Here is a 21,676-nt window from a genome sequence, read left to right on the forward strand (position 1 = left end):
AAAATATGCTAGCGCATCAAATGCGTTATTTTTATTTTTTTTTGTTCATCTATAATTTATTTGACACGGCACAAATACAATTTAATGTTTAACGGCGCCAATTATATCTGGTAGCTTACTTTCTAAAGTATCTCAATAACTAAAAGCAAATTTTTTATCCTCGCTGCCGACTACGAGCTGAAACTAAATCTAACTTAAAGCTATAATATTTTGCATTAAAAGCACTGGTTTACTGTATGATGGTTTTCATTGCCATAGGTAAGCAGCATATTAAATTTGTTCCGCTGTTGGGCCAAGACATTACGGACTGGCATATTGGGTTGTCTCCCTCGGGCCTTGAGAGTATCGTGCGGGTCTGATTGCTGTTTCCGGATCCGGGGTCTTAACGTGTTCTTGTCGTTAGGTTGGATGTAGGCGGAAGGGGATAGGACTAAACTGGATCAAATGCGTTATGCCCAACGCACATGCGTTGTACTGGTTTCAAATTTAATGAGTAAATGCGCTTATTTCGCTCATAAATGATCTGGTTCCGCACACTCCAACTTTTGCGTGTAAAACCATCCAATATGGATATTTCTGTAACTAAAATAATGCCCAGAGACCGAAAATCGAGCCGAGACCCTATTTTAAAGTTTAAAGTAGCAAATTCCAGTTTTCCAAATCAGTTTCTAGTCATTCCGAACTAATATGGTTACTGCAGATTTACCCCTCCGTGGACAACTACCCATATAAATTCTAAAAATTTTGTATGGACCGTGGACCCCCCCCCCCCCCCCCCCAAAGACTGTCCACGTAGAATGTGGATGGCCCCTAACCTTGTCAGTGCAACAGAGTATTAAACTACGCCTTTGATCTTGATAACTTGATTATTGCTTGGTTTGAACGAAGAAAAGTCTATGAGAAGAGCTGACAGAAGTGAAAACTTCACTTTTGCAAGTAAGTGAAAAAAATATTTTAACTTTTCTGCTGTCGACTGCATATGAATGAAGATTTCTTTTTTCTTTTACGAAAATATTTGTTTGGCCACTTTGGAGACTTTGTGCATCTCGGGGGTAAATCGTGAAGATCTGAAGTAAATGTGCTGTTCTATGTATTAAAGTTTTGATAATGAAAATTGAGCAATGCCCATAGTAAGAATAACCCGCATTAACATGTGGGTTGAAAAATCAAAAAAATAGTTATCGGTTTCCGTTATACTCTACTAAAGTTTTTGGAAATAAATATTGAAATATTCAGTCCGCAAATATATATTTCGACTGTGACGTACAGTCTTCCTCAATGCTTATGTGGACTGGTAAAGAGCAAAGCGTAAATCCTGTTTTTTATTTGTAGTAGGGTAGATGATCCAATAGTTGTGGTAGCACCAATAGTTGCGGTGTCGCTTTTAAATTCATCGTTTAAATTAATTAGAGGTGAATTGCTTATGCTACATGTTGAAGAAACAATAGATTAAACATAAGTACATTCGTTACTATATCAATATATACTGAAAATATCCAAACTACCGGAAAAAACTGTATTTTCCAGAAACTTATCTGGAAGGCACCCTTCACTACCTATTTTCTTATTTTGTCCACAAAGTTTTTAGGATATGTGTGTGTTTTCAGTACGATTAATACTCATATAATTATTTTCCCAGATAATAGATTATTATAGAAACTGTTTCACAGGTGAAGTTCGTTAATTGTTGATCATATTATCTATAAATTACTTCCTCCACTATTGGATCACAGGATATACTGTTCTCCTGTAGTTGCGGTATGTTCCGCATTTCTGATTTACGTTTATTAGAAAAGATTATGTGGGACTAATTGCGAATATTAAGGATAAGTAGGTACTAGGGGACATACTTAAATTATGTAACTTATCACTGTGGAAGGGGAAGGTTGGGTTCAAAAATTATCACACCTTCCCCTTCCCCCGCGTTTACATGATCGGTCACAAAGTCTGCCCCCCTCAGCCCTTAAACGCTACGTTACTTATGTATGACCTCTTAATCGATTTTTTTTTTTTTTTTAAGGGGGGATTTGTTAGTAGCTTAAGTATTTATGATAAATATTAGTAAATAATGAGTATGTGTGTCCAATCACAAATGGTGACTTCTCAACACTGTTAGAAATTTGTAATTTTAATTGTTAGGATTTGTTTGCTTTCGCAATTAGGACTTATCATTCGTAGGGATTTAAACCTACTTGTCAGAAAAGGGGAAGTAAACTTACAACTAACTTAATTGCTAACTTATTGGCTATAAAGAGAGCTTATCGTAGCAATTGAGGATTGCAACGATTTTTGTCGAAAATTGTTAATAATTTTATTTGACATAGCTTCTAATGGTTCAACACCAGTAAGTCTATGTAATTCAAGTGTACCAAACCAAGGAGGACGCTTCAAAATCATTTTCAGAATTTTATTCTGAATCCTTTGAAGCGTTTTCTTCCTTGTTGAACAGCAACTTGACCAGATCGGTACAGCATAAAGCATTGCTGGTCTAAAAATTTGTTTGTAAATCAAAAGTTTGTTCTTTAAACAAAGTTTAGAATTCCTGTTAATGAGAGGATATAAACATCTCGTATATTTGATGCACTTGGCTTGTATACTCTCAATGTGCTCTTTGAAAATAAGTTTTTTATCATAAATTAGTCCCAAGTACTTAACCTTGTCGGACCAACTTAAAATAACCCCATTCATCTTGACAACGTGATTATTGTTTGGCTTGAGGAAAGAAGCCCTAGGCTTATGCGGAAAAATTATCATTTGAGTTTTAGAAGCATTGGGAGAGATTTTCCACTTTTGCAAGTAGGAAGAAAAAATATCTAAACTTTTCTGCAATCGACTGCATATGACACGAAGACTTTTTCCTTTTACGGAAATGCTTGTGTCATCGCAGAACAATGACTTTGTGCATCCTGGAGGCAAATCAGGAAGATCTGAAGTGAATATGTTGTACAGGACTGGACCCAAGACTGAACCTTGAGGTACACCTGCTCTGACAGGAAATCTATCAGATTTTGAATTCTGATAGACAACCTGCAGAGTTCGATCAGTAAGATAATTTTTTAAAATTTTGATTAGGAAAATTGGAAAATTAAAAGTTTGCAATTTCGCAATCAAACCTTTATGCCAAACACTGTCGAATGCTTTTTCTATGTCTAAAAGAGCAGCTCCAGTGGAATAACCTTCAGATTTGTTAGCTCGTATCATATTAGTAACTCTGAGCAATTGATGAGTTGTGGAATGCCCATGGCGAAATCCAAACTGTTCATTTGCAAAAATTGAATTTTCGTTGATGTGTGACATCATTCTGTTAAGAATAATTCTCTCAAACAGTTTACTTATTGAAGAAAGCAAACTGATTGGTCGATAACTTGAAACTTCAGCTGGGTTCTTATCCGGTTTTAAAATGGGAGTAATTTTTGCATTTTTCCATAATTTGGGAAAATATGCAATTTTGAAGCAGCAATTGAAAATTTTTACTAAAAATTCCATTGTGCTCTCAGGGAGATGTTTGATTAGTATATTAAAGATTCCATCGTCACCAGGTGCTTTCATATTTTTGAAATTTTTAATAATTGATTTAATCTCATTCAAGTTAGTTTCAATTATTTCTGCAGGTAAAAAATACTGGGAAGAAATTAAATCAAATTAACGTGTGACTTCATTTTCAATTGGACTCACAAAATTCAAATTTGAGTTATGAACACTCTCAAACTGCTGAGCAAGTCTTTGAGCCTTTTGTTCATTGGATACAAGAAAACGTTCACCATCTTTTAAAACTGGAATAGGCTTTGAAGGTTTCTTAAGAATCTTCGACAGCTTCCAAAATGGTTTTGAATATGGTTTCAATTTTTCAACTTTAGTCTCAAAATTTTGATTTCTCAGAAGAGTAAATCTATGTTTAATCTCTTTTTGTAAATCTTTATAAATAGTTTTAAAAACAGGGTCACGAGAACGTTGATATTGACGTCTGCGGACATTTTTCAAACGAATTAGAAGTTGAAGATTTTCGTCAATTATTGGTGAATCAAATTTCATTTGAGCCTTTGGAACAGAATAATTCCTGGCATCAACAATTGCACATTTTTATGCTTCCAAAGCGGAATCAATATTCACTTCGTTTTGCAAATCAAGCTCATTATTGAAATTTCTCTCAATATGAGTTTTGTATCTTTCCCAATTAGCCTTGTTATAATTAAAAACAGAGCTCATAGGGTTTAAAACTGATTTATGTGATAAGGAAAAAGTTATTGGAAGATGATCAGAATCAAAGTCAGCATGTGTGATCAAATCACTACATACATGACTTTGATCTGTAAGCACCAAATCAATTGTTGAAGGGTTTCTTACAGAAGAAAAGCATGTAGGACTATTCGGAGACAAAATAGAATAGTATCCTGAAGAACAATCGTTGAATAAAATTTTGCCATTGGAATTACTTTGAGAATTATTCCATGAACGATGTTTAGCGTTAAAATCGCCGATTATGAAAAATTTCGAACGATTTCTGGTGAGTTTTTGTAAATCACCTTTAAAATAATTTTTGAGCTCGCGTGTGCATTGAAATGGTAAATATGCTGCGGCAATAAATAAAATGCCAAGTTCAGTTTGAACTTCAATTCCCAAAGTTTCAATAACTTTCGTCTCAAGATGGGGAAGAGCACGATGTTTGATTCGGCGATGAATAACAATTGCAACTCCACCGCCGGAACCCTGAATCCTATCATATCTATGAACCACGTAATTGGGATCATATTTTAATTTTATGTTAGGTTTCAAAAATGTTTCAGTAATAATTGCAATATGCACATTATTTACTGTTAAAAAGTTAAAAAGCTCATTCTCATTGGCCTTCAATGAGCGAGCATTCCAATTTAATATTTTAATTGTTTTATTTAAAATCATTGCTAAATTTTAAATTAGAAACAATTTTAATAGTAAAATTTGTGCCTATTTGAATGGCTTCAAACATTGATTTTGCCTGCAACATGGCGTTCATAAGATCGAACATTGCCTGTTGCAAAAAAGAAAGTTTACCTGCCGTAATAGGCCCCAGGCAGTTGACATTAGAAAAAATATTTTCGGCAGCAATATTAGCTGGAGTGATAGGTGTACAATTATTTTCTAGCCTGTTTTGCTTACCCATATTAACGGTCATTTTCGAACTACCAACACTAGGCGGTATAATGTTCGAACTACCTGTAACCTGTGCATAAGTTAAACGGGTATGCAAAGGAGTAGGTAAACTATGCGTCACTGGTACGCTTGGAGAATTTTGTTTTGAAGTTGGTTTTAATTGAGAAATTGAATTTTGTTTACCTTGCCTTGCCTTAACAATTGCTAAACGGACTGGGCATTGATAAAAATTTGACATATGGTTGCCGTTACAATTCGCACAGCGAAAATTTTTACTCTCTTTCACAGGATATGTGTCCTTTTTGTGAGAAGAGTCTCCACAATTAAGACATTTTTGGTCCATGTTACAGAATTTGGAACCATGGCCATAACGTTGGCAAGTACGGCATTGGGTGATATGCTTTTCACCTCCGCCATACTTCCTATAAATTTCCCACTTTACACGCACATTATACAAAGCATGTGCTTTTTCAAAAAATTTTAAGTTGTTAACCTCATTGCGGTTAAAATGAATTAAATAATTAACAAGGGAAATTCCAGTTCTCTGACTGTTTTCGCCTCGTGATTTTTGTTTCATTAGAATTACTTGGGTAGGGGCTATGCCAAGTAATTCTGTTAAAGTAAGTTTGATCTCACCAACGGTTTGATCGTTGGTGAGACCTTTCAAGACAACCTTGAACGGCTTGGCGTTCTTGGTGTCATATGTAAAAAATTTGTACATCTTGTCAGTTAAATACTGAACAAGACGATCACGACCCTTTACTAAGTCGGCTAATAAGCGGCATTCACCTCTACGGCCAATTTGATAGGTAACTTTAACGTCAGAAACAAACGTTGAAAGTTCCTTGTCACTACAGACACTCGATGTGTCAGAAAGAGATGCCTCTCTTTTCCTCCCCGCAGCGATGCGAGGTTTCTTTTTTCGTCCAGCCATTTCAGGTGATACGAAAAAGTTAAATTAAATGTTAAATTCAAAAGTAGGTAGTCTTGAGAAAGACTGATGGGAAATAACTTTCAGGTAATCTTTAAAAGACACACTGACAAAACACAAACTTTGAAGCTATAGGCAGTCAAAGACCAGTCCACAAGCAACCAAAAAAACGTCTGATCTGTAGGACAGTTCAAGACGCACTGACCTCTTAATCGATGATTACTCACTGCTTATGGTCTTGTAATTCTTTTGACGAGCCTTTCGCAGTATGTTGGTGTGAAACAGTCAGAAACTAGATGGCTCTTTTAGTAAACACTAACGTAAAAAATGTAGGCGCAGACATGGTACGAAGCAGAGGTAATAGACTCTAACTTTTTTCAAGAGAAACACAAGAGAAAGAGACGTTTAGGAAAGTGTCTAAAGTTTTACTTGAACAAAAAAAAACAAAAGATTTCAAAAAAAAGTGAGTTGATATGGGAACTGTTATTTCAGATTTCCAAAAACCAAGGTTTATAGACAAACACTTTAGTCGCCTAAAATTCTTCTAAGCATTTCAAAATGAGCGCTATTAGTCTTTTTTATGTCCAACATTGTTTTACGTTGAAAATGTTCCATAAACATGACTGAATTTTTGTTAGAAAAACTTTTTAAATCGTTCAAAAAAAGATTTAGGTAAATTGACTATCTAAAAAATCAAAATTTAAATCACTTTTTATTTTTCATGCATGTAGGATCTCAAATTCAATTTTCCAATATCTTTATATGAAATTTCAAGCAATTTTCCAAAAGTCATTCCTTTACAACTTTTTTCAATATTGGTGGCGAACCAGCCTGTGGCTGAAAGCCACTCTAATAAAGAATAAAAAAAAAAACTTTTTTAAATATCATTCAATATCCAGATACGTTGGTTTATAAAAAAACTGCTCAAAAACTTCAGCCCTTTTTAAATGTTGGTCTAGAGAAATGTTATAAAAAGCATGCAAAATTGTTTAGTTTAATAAAACCTACATACCCACAAACTCTCACTGAACTCTGCCAAAATCTGATCAAGTTGGTGCATAATCCGTCTCTTGGTTAACTTCGTGCATTTTTGTATTCACTTGCCAACTTACTAGTCAACCGATTAAAAACAACATGATAAATACTAAAACAATTAAAAACCACTTCAAGCGAGTTGAAAACCTTCATTTAACCAAGCAAACACGAATGTTTTATATACCGCAACTATAGGAACACGCATTCGCAACTATAGGAACTCTACCGCAACTATTGGAGCAAAAGCGTACAGCATATATTTGTTAATTTCAAGCCTCAAAACGTGTTTAAAGTCAATTTTAAGATGCAATACTATCAAGTAGAGCCTATTTCAACAGAAAATAATGAAAAGTACCAGCTAGACTCGTTTATCTTAGCCAAAACATGGCTAAACATGCATAACTTGTGCTTAGCTCCACCACTATTGGGTCATTTACCCTAGGTAAAAATGAAAATTTTAAGAAAGGAAATAGATTTGTGGATACCCGCAATGCTCTTTTTTAACTTTAAAAACCTATTTGGCTCATTTGGTCGGATGCCATTGTCAAATTTAGAAAATCTATAACGAGCGTCTTAGCAGAGTGATTGAGAAATCAAAGAAATAGTTATCGGTTTCCGTTATACTCTACTAAATTTTTTGGAAATAAATATTGAAATTCAGTCCGCAAATATATATTTCGACTGTGACGTACAGTCTTCCTCAGTGCTTATGTGGACTGGTAAAGAGCAAAGCGTAAATCCTGTTTTTTATTTGTAGTAGGTAAAAATGAAAATTTTAAGAAAGGAAATAGACCACAAATCTATTTCCTTTCTTAAAATTTTCATTTTTACCTACTACAAATAAAAAACAGGATTTACGCTTTGCTCTTTACCAGTCCACATAAGCACTGAGGAAGACTGTACGTCACAGTCGAAATATATATTTGCGGACTGAATTTCAATATTTATTTCCAAAAACTTTAGTAGAGTATAACGGAAACCGATAACTATTTCTTTGATTTCTCAATCACTCTGCTAAGACGCTCGTTATAGATTTTCTAAATGTGGGTTGAAGCTCTATTGTGAAGTCATGTAGGAGAACTGCTTCTTTATTTATATCAACACTCATATTCATCTCATCGTTCTCCTGAGCGGGGCCTAGTGTGGTTGGTAACGTCTCCGCCAACCACGCTCGACGCCTGGGTTCGAATTCCACCGCCGACATAGGTGTCGATGGTTGTGAGGTGGCGTGATCCACTCACAACCCACCCAACTGGTCTAGATTCAATCCTAGCCGACACCGGGAGATTTTCTGAGGCGAAAAACCTCTGGGATCACGCCTTCCATCGCATGAGGAAGTAAAGCCGTTGGCGCCGGTCCGTTATTAAACGGGTCGTGAGTTAGGGTCCTGGGTGTGGAGTCGCCTCCCTGGGCGTCGGTGATTGGCCACAACAGTGGCGGAACTAGACCGACGGAAAATAAGCGAGAATAAAAAAAAAATCTCATCGTTCTCAATTGTCAACTAAATTTGTTTACTAAATTTCCAAAGTGACAGGTGATCATATTTTAAGTTTTACTTTGGACAAAAATAATAAAATTTGATGGTCAATACGACATATAAGAGCGATGAGATCAATATAGGTGCTGAGATCAAAGAAGAACCCCATATGTGTAGTGTATAAACAGGATAGTTAGTTCCTTGTTGGGATTATGTCAGTGGCTGGAAATATTTTACTCAAATGCCCTAACGTTAATTTGGGAACTGCATAACCGCAAAAATCGTATACCTACCCATATTGACTCTTCCCCTAACAAAAATAAGTCCCTATTATAAGAAAACTGGCGTAGGTAACATATGATAGTTCTCTTCGGGGAATTGTGTTTAGGCGATATTGGCAGGATGGAAAGAGGCTCGTTATAGTAGAGTAGTTAGCTCGAAACAAAAGGGTGAAACTCACATACAAGCACGAATATGAATGATAAGCGTATAACATACATTCTGCAATATTGATACTGCGAATAATATGAGGTGCGGAATATAGAAAACAGCTGGACAATAACACAATAGATCAAATGTCTCTGGTCGCAGTGATGAGTCCACACAGGAAAGAAAACGTTAATCTCTTTGGAGGGATTCAATTTTTAAGTGTCTTGGATATCCATTCCTCAACATCTACTCTCTATTTCCTTTAGTTCTCGGAAAATTCAATTTGAGCTGAAAAACAACAATACAAACCACATTTTTTTGTGAGAAATCATCCAAATACGTCAAAACAGTATTAATTTAGGACATATTTTCTTCCAAGATGTTAATTTCAATATTTATTTAGACATATCAAAGCTGTATCTAGTAGAAAATTTTCTCAGTTTTCAAATGACATCAATAGAATCATTGTAAGTGGTCCAAGTATACTCATGAAGATAGATCCAATTTATGGAAAAGTATCCAAGAAATTCAAAAAATTAATAACTCGGAGTAGGTTATCATTAGGACATTTGTGAAGAATTTTTTTTTCATAAAATGTGGCCCTCTCTCACTCTTTGAAATACTCCCAACAAAGAACTAGTCATCCTGCAATATACAACGCAAAAAAGTTGTAAATGATAATACCTGATGCCAGATATTTTAAAGTTTTCCTGCCTTTTGAAGACCACCACAAAGATGCCTTTATGATTGCATTTTTTCGTTTAGTAATTTTCGCTGTTTTTTTATGTTAATGTTTATAAAAAAACCAACTCGAGCTTTCGACAGATTATTCTCTTTGGACCGTTTGGATTATTTATTGTTTCTGTTAGAAACAAAAGTGCTGATATCACCAAAACGCTTGATGATGACAGTACAGTAACGTCGAAGGCTAACTAGCCCAACGCTTACGTCATAGAAAATTTGAGTACTTGTTGCCACAAAATATTTGCCAAGTTAACTTTCTCACAGCGATACTAAATGTGAATGAATGTCTCTTAATTCTTGTTAATTTTCCATTGTTTCAAATATAGTGGTCACCATAAACACTAAGAGACTCGAACCCAAGACCCAAATAATGAACGACTTATTGATCAACTTATCGGCGGAACCAAGTTCATTCTCTTATGAAGATATTTACCTCAGAAAACTCTCACATGTGCCGGCTGGGATTCAACTATGATCAGTTTGCATTGTGAAGCATTATGTTAAAATCGCAAACAGTCAGTTTTGAGATTTTCAGTGACTTATCCAAACTAGAGCGTCCATATTCGCACTATACTTCTTTGGAATGAACGAAGATTTGAATCGGGCATCAGTTGAGTAGTCGAAATGGTGGTTACAGTATTACGAGGTACTACATCGAGCCTTGCTCCTCCTGCCAATATAATCATCAATTATGGTTTGCTGGACAGGTTTCAACTATGTGTTTCTCTGGCAGGCTTGTCGTTTCTCTTCAGAGAATCACTAGCGTATCTTGCACTGCAAAAACAACTTGCTTGAAGAGAGCAGTGAATCATATGTATCTGAGGAGTAAGGAAAAAACACCGCGGTGGAACCTGAAATTTCTCCTCAGAGATATAATGAACTCATGTTGGCTTTCTCATTCGAAAGGACATTACGCCCAATAATTACATAACAGACTTCACTGCAGTTATTGTGTGTCTCTTCAGCATACATAAAAAAGGGGAGCATCTAGGTAGGAAAGTAGATTGCGTTGTTTACTTTGCATCTCAAAACGAAAAAAAAAATCCTGAGGCCCGTCACGCATATTTACCTTTCGAATGCTATCGAATTTATCTCAGCAGTGCACGCCGCGGTGTACTTTTGTGTATTTTCACTAGAGAGATTCACCACTCTTGTTTCGCTCAGCTGCGGCGTGAGCAGCATGTGTATAAACTTCTCTGCGATCAGTAGAGACACGGCACAAAGCAAAAGGGAAAAGTATGGTGAAAAAAATTGCAACACGCAACACTCGTGCTGGGTTAGAAGTGAGCGGTGAATATTCACTCTGCTTCTGCTCTTTCCACATATTGAGGAGAATAAAAAACCTGCTTTCTGTTCAGTTTCACCGTAAAAAGACTTTTTTTGTCAAGAAGAAGTCAATTAAAGAATTTAGCGTGACGGAAATGTCAATAGGAAGCGTGAGATAAAGATTGAAATCCACGACTGACACAAAGTGGACTCTGTAACCTTGCGGTTATGAAGCAGAAAAATAAGACGTTGTTCACAAATTAGGTAACGCATGCAAGTGGGAAAGGGGAGTTGAATCTGCGTTACTTATTGTCACATAGGGGGAAAGGGAGTAGTTGAGACAGTTACGTAACTGTGATGTTTGCTCAAAATTATGGGGGGGTCAGGTTGATCAGCGTTACGGAATTTTAGGAGGGGGGGGGGTCATATCGAACGTCACTCATTGTTACATAGGTAGGAGGGGGAAAAGGTCTGAAATCTAAATTTTTATCGTTACGTGATTTGTGCACGACGCCTAAGTTCCATTTTTTTGCAAGCTTTCTCTTCCGCTCACTTTTGCTGCTTGATTCTGTTTTGAATTACGAATGCGCTGAAAAGTATTGTTAGTATTTCAGCAAAATTTTAATGTGAACAAGAGATCATCAACAATTTTTATGGTAGAATTAAATTGCAAATAAAAATCGGAGAAAATTTCGCCAGTATGAATAACAAAGCTTTTTATATAAATTTACTGAGAAATATTTCCTGTAGTTGCTTAAATTGTAAAATTATAAACCAGATCAACAAAAACAAGGTGGTTTACGAAGAATGGAAATATCAAAAGACAGAAAAACTGCTTTAAGGAATAATTAAAATTCCCAAATATAATTTTCAGAATTATGCATAAAAAGTTTTTTTGAACTTGATATCGGAAACATGGGCGTAGCCAGAATTTCGAACAGGGGGGGGGGGGGGGGTTAAGTGCTTCAAAATTTTAGAAGTAAAAAATTTAATTTTTTTACTAACACTAAAATAAACTAAACTGTGGAGATCGAAGTAAAGCACGAACGCGGACGGCAATTTTTCTACTGCGTCACAATTTTCTCGCTAAATATTTTTTATTTATTGTTTTTGGTTGAAACAGTGTTATTTGAAGTTAGTTTTCACCGAAAACCGCCAACGTTGCCTTCCGTGTTTGAAGAAACAGCCGATATTAGTCAACACGCAGGTCGCAGTATTAGTCAAAGTGCATGAAGATCAAGCGGATTAAAATGCCTCTTTAAACTTAGGTAGTAATCGAAACCGCCATTAGGAGAAGTTTTCGCTACAGGAGCCAACGAATGTCCTAAGAATTTTTCTCTTTAATTTATCCAAGCTGAGTGATACTCGATAGATGAGTATGATCGATTAAGGACACAAAATAAGGATTGACTGAATAGGATCTGGATCGAATTGTAGATGGTGAGAGCGTTCTTTTCCTAGCTTAGTGTTTTTCTATAATTATGTTTAATATTAATGCCGTACGGCAGGTGGATTTCTGCAGATCTGTATCGCGTTCTTGGTAGAACTTATTAAAAGTACAAATCAAACTAACTCGATAAAAATTCATCGGTTTGCTTATACATATATTTAAACAACGGATTCAGATTCAGCATACGTTCGCGTTCCCCATTGCCTACAATGGCAATTCCTGAATTTGTCTCACCCCATCACACTACAACAAATAACGGTTTTGATCGCGCAATAGGCTTCTGAACTTTCATATTTGTATTTCGCGTAATATGCATCAGTTATCATAAAGTTACCAGAGCTGTACCTTATTAAAACAATTCCTATCCTGTAACACTCGTAGAGATGCAGTGGTACTCGCGGTCTCTTAACAAAACGAGTATCACCATCCCGCCTTTTGGTAGTGGTACCGCCTTTTGGTCGTGGCCGGCGTCGTTATTGGTCAGTGGTAAAAGTTTTCAAGTACTGGCTGTGTTAGTGTAGACTAGACTAGACTAACACTAAATTAAACTAAACTGTAATTTAATTAACACTAAATCTACCGTAGAAAGATAACAATAACAACGTCGTTAACTAAAAAACATCTTCCTTTTATCCTCCGCAAATCGCTCCAGCGCTAATTCAGTAAATTTTCTACGATTGTTGTTAACCATCTGCCGATGAACACTCAGCAAGCAGAGAGCACTCAACCATTGTTGACCTCAGCCAGGTTTACACCCGACGTAATGAGCTGAACGAGAGCTCAATCGAGCTTGTTTTACATGGTGAAGCAAGTTCAATTTTAAATGCTTTCTCAGTCACAGGTAAGAACGAACGGGCTTCAGCAAGCAAGTCTATAAGATCCCGTTCTTCCTAATTCTCACCGCCTGCTCTCATGCTGTTGCAATGTTGATATCAGACTTCCACCTCTCCAACAAAATTGTTAACGTCATAAAAAAACGAAAGCTCCGGTTTTGCACATTAACGCTTCTAACGACATGCGTATTACGTTAGCAGGATGCAGCGAGGACAACGCGTAGGCAAGTGCACTATCTTCCATGAACCGTGTTTCCTGTGAGATTATTAGAGAATTAAGGTAAGGAATTGTCAATGCTCGATTCCAATACTAAGCTAGTTGATGCAGGTGGGTTTGCTCGGTACTTTTGCCGCTGCAATGTCCTTAGTGGATCAACTGAAAAACCTGTGCAATTCCACGCAACATAGGGCAAGCATTTCAATCAATTATTTCTGATCTGGCTGATATTTTACACAGATGATTCAATGGGCTAAAAATGTCGTTTCGTGCTAACGTATGCGTTAAAAAAATGGATTTTTTTCGGATGGTGGTAAAAAAATAACTAAGACAGACAATTAGGTTTGATTAATTTCCTATGGAAGGTAATTATGCGAGCTAACGTGCAGAAAAAAATCTACGATCTTGCGTGCGGAATTTCGGCAGTTAACCGGAACGTACGCCATGGCGGATAAAAACATGCGTGTAGGCATGTTTTTGAATTCTTTTTTCATTTCATTTATCAATTCCTCCTCGAATTTCGCGACAAAATTGTTGGAGTAGATCTTACGCTTCAGGCTTGCCAGAAATTTTCGACGAAACGCAACTTGGGGACGTTGGGCGGGTTCACCAACTTGGGAACCACATCGACATTTAGCCGTTCCATCTCCTCAAATGATCGCCTCGAATAGTGAGCCGTCTCCAGATCCGGTCAAAAAACCGTGTCTTCGACCGTTCTCGGCCAGTCCGGAGCAAAAGAAGAGCAGCTTTGACATCCCCTTCACGCTGATTGTCAGCCACAGCAGCGCCGTCTTGGGGAACTTGGTGTGTAAAAGAAATTTCACCTTAATGCTTACTTCTTTCGTGTGGGAAGTAAAATACAAAGTGCCCTACCAGTCGTTGCCATCCAGAGCGAGACAGGTCTCGTCGTCTATCACCACCGCCACGTCGTGAATTGCCGGGAAAATCGGTTTGACCATCTTATTCAGGCGCTGCCGCTGCGTCATTGCTTGCAGCTCCGAGACTAGTGAACGGGACTGCTTCCTAACATGTATGGCCAAACGCTCGCAGCGATGTAGCCACTTTTCCCTCGGTCTTCCTCTTCAGCATTCTTTGGAGCTTCTTGTCGCTCAGGGTCATCGGCTGTCCGGAACTGGGCTTATTTTCAATGCTCTGATTGTTGTCCAATAGTGTCAAGATGTTGTAGATGCCGGAACGGGCGTATCCTGTGTCCACGAACTGCCGCACGATGTTTGTTTGCGACGCGACGTGGGTACCGTTATTTAAACAGGCAAATCATTTTTTTATGATGACTCATCGGTTAATATGATTGATGCTGCATGCGTAGTTTCGTCAGTGTGTGTAAAGGTGAACCCATGAAAAATTGGCAATTTTTGTCCATTTTTTTTAGCGCAAACGTTATTAGAGTTATTGAAAAAAAAAATTCTGCACCAATGCCAGCGATTAGGGAGGGGCAAACGGCCCCCCCTGCCCCCCCCTGGCTACGCCTATGATCAGAAATGCAAATTTAATTTTTTTGATTAACATTATTTCCATTCCACTTTTTTCCTATACGAAAGAGAAACAGTCCGTTAAATATTATTCTGAGAGCGGGGGCCTAGTGTGGTTGGTAACGTCTCCACCAACCACGCTCGACGCCTGGGTTCGAATCGCACCGCCGACATAGGTGTCGATGGTTGTGAGGTGGCGTGATCCACTCACAACCAACCCAACTGGTCTAGATTCAACCCTAGCTGACACCGGGAGATTTTCTGAGGCGAAAAATCTCTGGGATCACGCCTTCCATCGCATGAGGAAGTAAAGCCGTTGGCGCCGGTCCGTTAATAAACGGGTCGTGAGTTAGGGTCCTGGGTGTGGAGTCGCCTCCCCGGGCGTCGGTGATTGGCCACAACAGTGGCGGAACTAGACCGACGGAAAATAAGCGAGAATAAAAAAAAAATATTATTCAGTCAAATTCTTTCTTCATCCTTTTCAATTGTTAATGGATTTAGTAAGACAAGTTAGTCTTTTAATTTCATACTTCATACCCACAAATAAAAATCATGTAGGAGCCGATATCGCAGTGTGGATTGCAATATCTGGATTTTTCTAGTGTACATTCTTGAAGCGTTTGCTAGAAGAGATAAGTGTCATTTCCTCTATACGCTATGGCAAATATAGGTAGCCGTGTGGAGTTGGTTTTATTTCCCTAAAACCGTGAATTGTCGCTTCTCGTTGGACCGACGACTTTTTCCCTAGTTTTATCGATTATGCTTGGCTTTGAGCTTTGGTGAAGGAGTAGATGTGTGAGTGTGTGGATGATCTGTTTGGAATTCTTTATGGGATGATAAATTTGTTACAGTTTGAGTGCTTCGTTCCAATTAAACATGCTAAGATCGTGCAGAGCCGTAGAAGAGAGAGATCACGGCATACTAGAGATCGTGATGAAGCATCTTGAAATCCTTTCCATAAATCGGGGGAATTGGAATTATTAGAATAATCACCTTAAGTGAAATATTCACTAAAAATAATACAGCATCAAACATCTAGGTTATAAGATAGAGATGAATAAATAAATAGTATTACGAGAATAGAAATATAGGTTGATTAAAATGATCGGCAATTAACAGTCAAATTAAAAATTGACCTTACTAGATCTACCTAAAAAAGGGGATGAAGAAATGAAGACTAATGAAAATCAAAAGAAGAAAAAGGGAATTTGGCTTGAGATGGGGCTGAATCAAGTATAGGTGCAAAAGGGATCGATCACTTTATTCTTATCAAGCAAATAGCGAAGTACAAAAATAGTTAAAATTGTAATAAAACACGGCAATCAGATAAATCTTGTTTCCTATCAGAAAATTGCGAGTTTCAGCATAGCGAAAGTGTCATTAGCCCAGTCATTTCCCTTTCCTTTCACATAGACAAATTTGGTATAGGCTCGCACGACGTGCCAGGAGAAGAACGGTTGTCTTACCATTCATTGAACAATTGCCCGGAGTTTTCACGGGAAAGAATCACAACCCACGGGTGGTCAGCATCTCCCAATACGGGAACGAAGGGTACACATGGTAGTATACGGTTAGAAGCAGCAGCTACCGTAGCCTACCCCGAAAGTAGCAGCCGCTCCCCGAAATTACCACTAAGCAGTGAACCAGAACAGCGGCGAAAGTGAGCGATTGAATTCCAGCCACCCGGTTGATCCAGCACCACGAGGGAATTGGGGAAACAAGACGTGACCTTCTAGGTAACGTACCCAGTAAACGTTTGTAGAGGGGTGCGACCACGTATTGGGCGAGCATGCAGTTATGTTTCCCATAAGCATCGGGTGATTTTTATATGTCAATCGCGACGCTCGTTTGGCTTAAGTAAACGAGAGGTGTATTTTACGGTTTGTTTTTATATATCTTAATTCACCTTTTGTGATAATGCGTTAATAATTTATTTTAATTAACTCATTTCAGCCGCAGGAAGCAGCACAACAACTATTATTGTCATGTCATGACTACTAGTCATACTAGTTCATTAATTTTATTTTAGCACAACATAACAGACACTTTCCATATGTTTATTGCAACTTATCATTTCTTGCATGTTTTACGTTAAAAGTTTGAAAATTTCAGTTATGGAAGGCGATTATTCAATCTATATTGTTACATTAGTCCAATTTAATCATGGTCATATCACTTATCAAAGTGAATCCTGATCAAAAACCCACCTCACTAAGAAAAAGTGCCTTTCGATATTTTTGACGAAATACGGAGGAAAACTCGGTCTCTAGAAAGCAGATACTACATTCTTCGGTTTTGTGCAGCGCTGGTATGACTCGAAGAAGGAACTAGCATTTGAAATTACCTGTTCCATTTCCACGGAAATTTCGAATTTTAAGACGTGGGTTTTTTTAATTTTTACGTAACAAAAATTCCAATCCGTATATGCATCAGTAATGCGACAACGGATTCTGCAATATTTCAGAAGTGTTAATTTGTACCCCGTCGAAACACGCCACCACCATTAAAAACTAACGGTGTCACGCCGGGGCAAAAATGCTCTCTACACAACCACCGCCGATGATATAATCGACGAACAGGTCTAGCGGTAGATGAAAAGTTTTGAAGTAGAATACTTCTCTCAGGAAGTTCGGCTACATAGGGATGTGAAATGAAAATCTAAAACCGAAAAAAGTGAAAAATATGTCCAATTTCAAATGCTAATAAATCGGTTAGTATCCGATGGATTTCCTTTGTTCTTGCAGCAATAGATTGGAAAATCTTCTAAGATTCTTCCCAAAATAAGATAATTGTAATTTTATTATTCACACTATTGTATTATTGAAAATAGTCAAGCCTTGTCAAAACGAAAATTTCGACCTCTGACTGGTCGTTATATGATTGCTTCCCAAGCACGGTCGACAGAATCATATACATTGCAATTGAAAACATGCTATTTGGCCTATATAAGAGCCTGTTTCAGCCGAAGCCGCACATAATAGTTCCAGACAGCGACAACAGCAGTCGCCCTTCCTTAGCAGCAGCACTAGCCCTGTGGTTGGTCACCACGTCTCAGGAGCAACGCGGTTCTTTTCAGCGTGTGTCGCCAGACTGCCATTATTCCCCCCGTGTTGGGGCAGCATGAAGATTGCCATCAGGAAATCCAATTTTGAAAATCAATATGCCTTTTTCAAGGCAAATAAACAAGTCATTGAGAGTTAATAATTTTTGACAACGCAAGCAAGTATTTTGTTTTGGATCCTAGCAATTTAAATCTGTCGCATCCGTCTAATTTACTGAATGTGGAATAGCTTCCACAGTGCATGTTGTCCGTGTATCTTAATTCCCCCACTATTAGAGCAGCTCAAAGGTTGCGGTTGCGATCAGCGATTAGAAGATAATTGTAATTTTATTATTCACACTATTGCACTATTAAAAATAGTCAAGCCTTGTCAAAGCAAATAAACAAATAATTGAAGGTTAATAATTTTCTGGCATCAACACAAGCAGACATTCTGTGCGGGATGCAATCAAATTCTGTTGTAGTTGTCTTATTTTTACTTTATTAAGTAAACCCCCCAGTGTAGGGGCAGCGCAAAGACTGCGATCAGCATAACCGACTTTGAATAACAAACTGCCATGTTAGAAAGCATTCACAAAGACACTTCGGCCTCTGCCATAGTGAACGCGAACGCGAGCGATGGGGCGAGAAACTTGCCGTAGGTAAATAAACAGCTCTCTTTACGGCTGTTCGGTATTCTGAATTTGGGCAATCAAAACTTCTACTGGCTGTCTGATTTTCAGTGTGCAAACAGCCTTAAACTGACTACGATTTGGTAATATTGTTTGAGTTAAATGTTTACAAAATTTTACAACATTCCTCTTTCTCCCATTCAATAAAACAGGTAATACGATGCCTTCGCCATACGCAGATTCACCATAACTCCCGCTATCGGCGTAACACAGAGATGCAATCAGCGTCATATCCGATTTTAAATTCATCAACAAACTGTCCTTTTTAGGACAACCAAACAAATGAATTGAAGATTTAATGTTTTCTCGTTCTGAGCTATAGCCAAAAGTTAATTATCTTAATTTGAATTCACATGTACATATACTCTGACTGTTGAAACTTGTTTGTGCCGCAAGGAGTTTGTTCTTTTCCTGTTCAGTGAGGTCGTATTTATATGTGCAAACTGAAATTGAGTAGTACTTCAAGTTCATTTGCACAGAATTTTCAATACTGCCAATGAGCGGTCAACATTTATTTGCTAGGAAAAATGACTGACACGCAAGCAGCCGGGTTATCTTTCTTGTAAAAGTATTCTACTTCAACCTTGCGGTCGTGGCTTTGCACACAACCCTCCTGTGATTTTTTTTTTCAATCGCTTGATAACGTACAGATTCAAAGCGTTTTTTGAACAAGAAACGTACAACGTAACATAAGTACGAACCTAAACACCATTCAACCATTTTTCTTATCTAGCTTCCGCAGAAGCAATAGTACCAACAATGCTTTCTAGTATGATGCACATCAAACGATACGCAGCATAATGTTAATTGATTACAACGTTTCGAATTAGCGTGATAAAATCGAGCGTGAATTCGGCAATTAGAAAGATAAATTACCAGCAATAAAATTGAAAATCATTCACTTATCTTATCATATTATATCTTTTATCGAAATTCATATCGTTATAATTAGTTAAATCCGGTATCAATGCAAAATATTATGGATAGTCCTTTACAGCATAATGTATTCTGGTATAAATATCAACTTATATAAAATTATTTTCAAAAAGTTGTAAACCAATCACGTTTTGAGTGTTTGGGGATTATGGGGATTATTTATTTGTCTCTTGAATCCTAAAAGTTATCGCATTTGTGCTAAACTGCGTCTATTCTAGCTCTATCATCATTTCATGTGAATAAAGCCCCAATCTGGTCAAAACTTACATATATATCTATTTTATTTTGAATTATACCTAGTGAATTGTTCAAAACAAACATATAGCTATGCAGGTGAGTGTGGAGGAAGTTCTAATAATAAACTAATAACAACAACCATTGACCTTGTGCGGCCGTCTATTTTGGAATCACACGACTAATTTTAGTCATCAACAGAAGTTTCACACGATCACACGAACCTGTTTTACTGCGAAAATAGAAGCTTAATAACTTATTTCATTATAAACATTTTTTGATTCATCAACTAAGTCGCCTCCGAATGTGTTTCAATGTTTTAGACGTCAATGAAGAAGAGCTGGGATTTTTTTTTTGGTGTTGAATAGTTGACTAGTCTTCAATTTATTTAGATTACGAAAAATATCTCATTTCTAAACCAAGCTGGGTATTGTAATCAATGATGTTCAACACTTCCTTCAGTTCAGTGTGTCACAAAATAATAATTTCTTGAGTTAACAGCCAAATCTGGGTAAGTAACGGAATCATTAGTACATTGCTGCTAATAAAAAGCAATTTCACATGCCGCACGGCTTCGTCATAGATATCGCCATGCATCGTGTGCTGAAATGCTCCGACAGAAATCAAAAACAACCAGACAAGATGCTGTGCTCGATAACGCCGTTCGTATAAAGGAGAAAAAAAAAGTTTGGCGTCTGTAAACATAAAATCCACTTTTTTCTGGTTGTGTACGGGTGGGAGAACCGAATCAGAATCAGTTTCGCAGTGGAGAGAAAACGGTTTTGCCTACCTTTCGCTCACTTTTCCACCTCTCAGGCTCAATTTTACACGTGCGTCAGACGGTTTGTTCGGCCCAGCATCCGGCACTGCTCGTATGGGAGGGAGAGAGAGTGTGTGTATGTGTGTTTGAATGGCGATTAGAGCCCGGAAAACTGCGTAACTAAGCAGTAGTAGCCAACACAGGTGACACTTGCAATGAGAAATTCACCCATCAAACAATCGTTTTCACTGTCATCTTCGTGGAGTAGTGACTCGCAGTGCTGCGCATTTGCACTGCTCAGATCATTAAACGTTTTTTTCACTTGCCAAGTTTTGGCATCTATCCCTTAAAATCTCACTTCCTTCCCGGGATGCGAACACCAGTCCGAGCAAATACTCTTCACCAAAAGAAATTGATTTTCATCAGCATTTTCTTTGTGCACTGCGATAGGAACTACGATAAGGATAGAATCTTTCACTCGCTGTTCAATGCAGCTGTTTTCCGTTTTTCCAATGCCAATGCGTCACATTTTTTCCACTTTCACACTTTGTGCCATTTGCTGCGTCGCAGGATCTCTTACCTGCTTCGCAAAGTTTGAAGGGTAAGATTTCCACCTTTAGTAGTGCACGAGAGCCGTACTAAACGAACCGCATCGCGCGAAGGATATCCTTACTCTGAGATGGTCGTTCGCGATAGGACCCGATTCTGGGCAATAGAAGCCACCCTGCTGCTCACTGTCGCACTCTTGTTGGCGCTCTGACCGGATGGTGCGATTTCGCCTAGAGATTATAGCACCCATATTATTTATGTACCGCGCGTTTCGAATCACGAAGAAAACAAGAGAGAGAGATAAAGAGAACGAGTGAGATAGTGAGAGAGCGCGCGCGCGATTAGACAATTTTTTTAGTTGCTGAATACGGGAGGCGGAAAGATGCAGTCTAATCCGCGGGACAGATTCGCAATAGGCGGCTGTTTGGGGATTTTTGGTGATCGGCGTTGTGCATGTTTTCAA

At 37.8% G+C, this 21,676-nt stretch overlaps 1 protein-coding gene across 2 annotated transcripts in view; it reads right to left on the minus strand.

Moving 5' to 3' along the window:
- LOC129726053 (uncharacterized) overlaps positions 1-21,441 on the minus strand; it is a 47,690-nt gene extending 26,249 nt beyond the window's left edge. For both annotated transcript variants that reach the window (XM_055682619.1, XM_055682617.1), the window contains exon 1: positions 20,695-21,441. The gene's annotated coding sequence lies outside the window, so the exon portion shown is untranslated. The remainder of the gene's footprint in view (positions 1-20,694) is intronic.
- Positions 21,442-21,676: the final 235 nt, after the last annotated feature.

The sequence above is a fragment of the Wyeomyia smithii genome, chromosome 2 (genome assembly GCF_029784165.1).
Source record: "Wyeomyia smithii strain HCP4-BCI-WySm-NY-G18 chromosome 2, ASM2978416v1, whole genome shotgun sequence".
NCBI lineage: Eukaryota > Metazoa > Arthropoda > Insecta > Diptera > Culicidae > Wyeomyia > Wyeomyia smithii.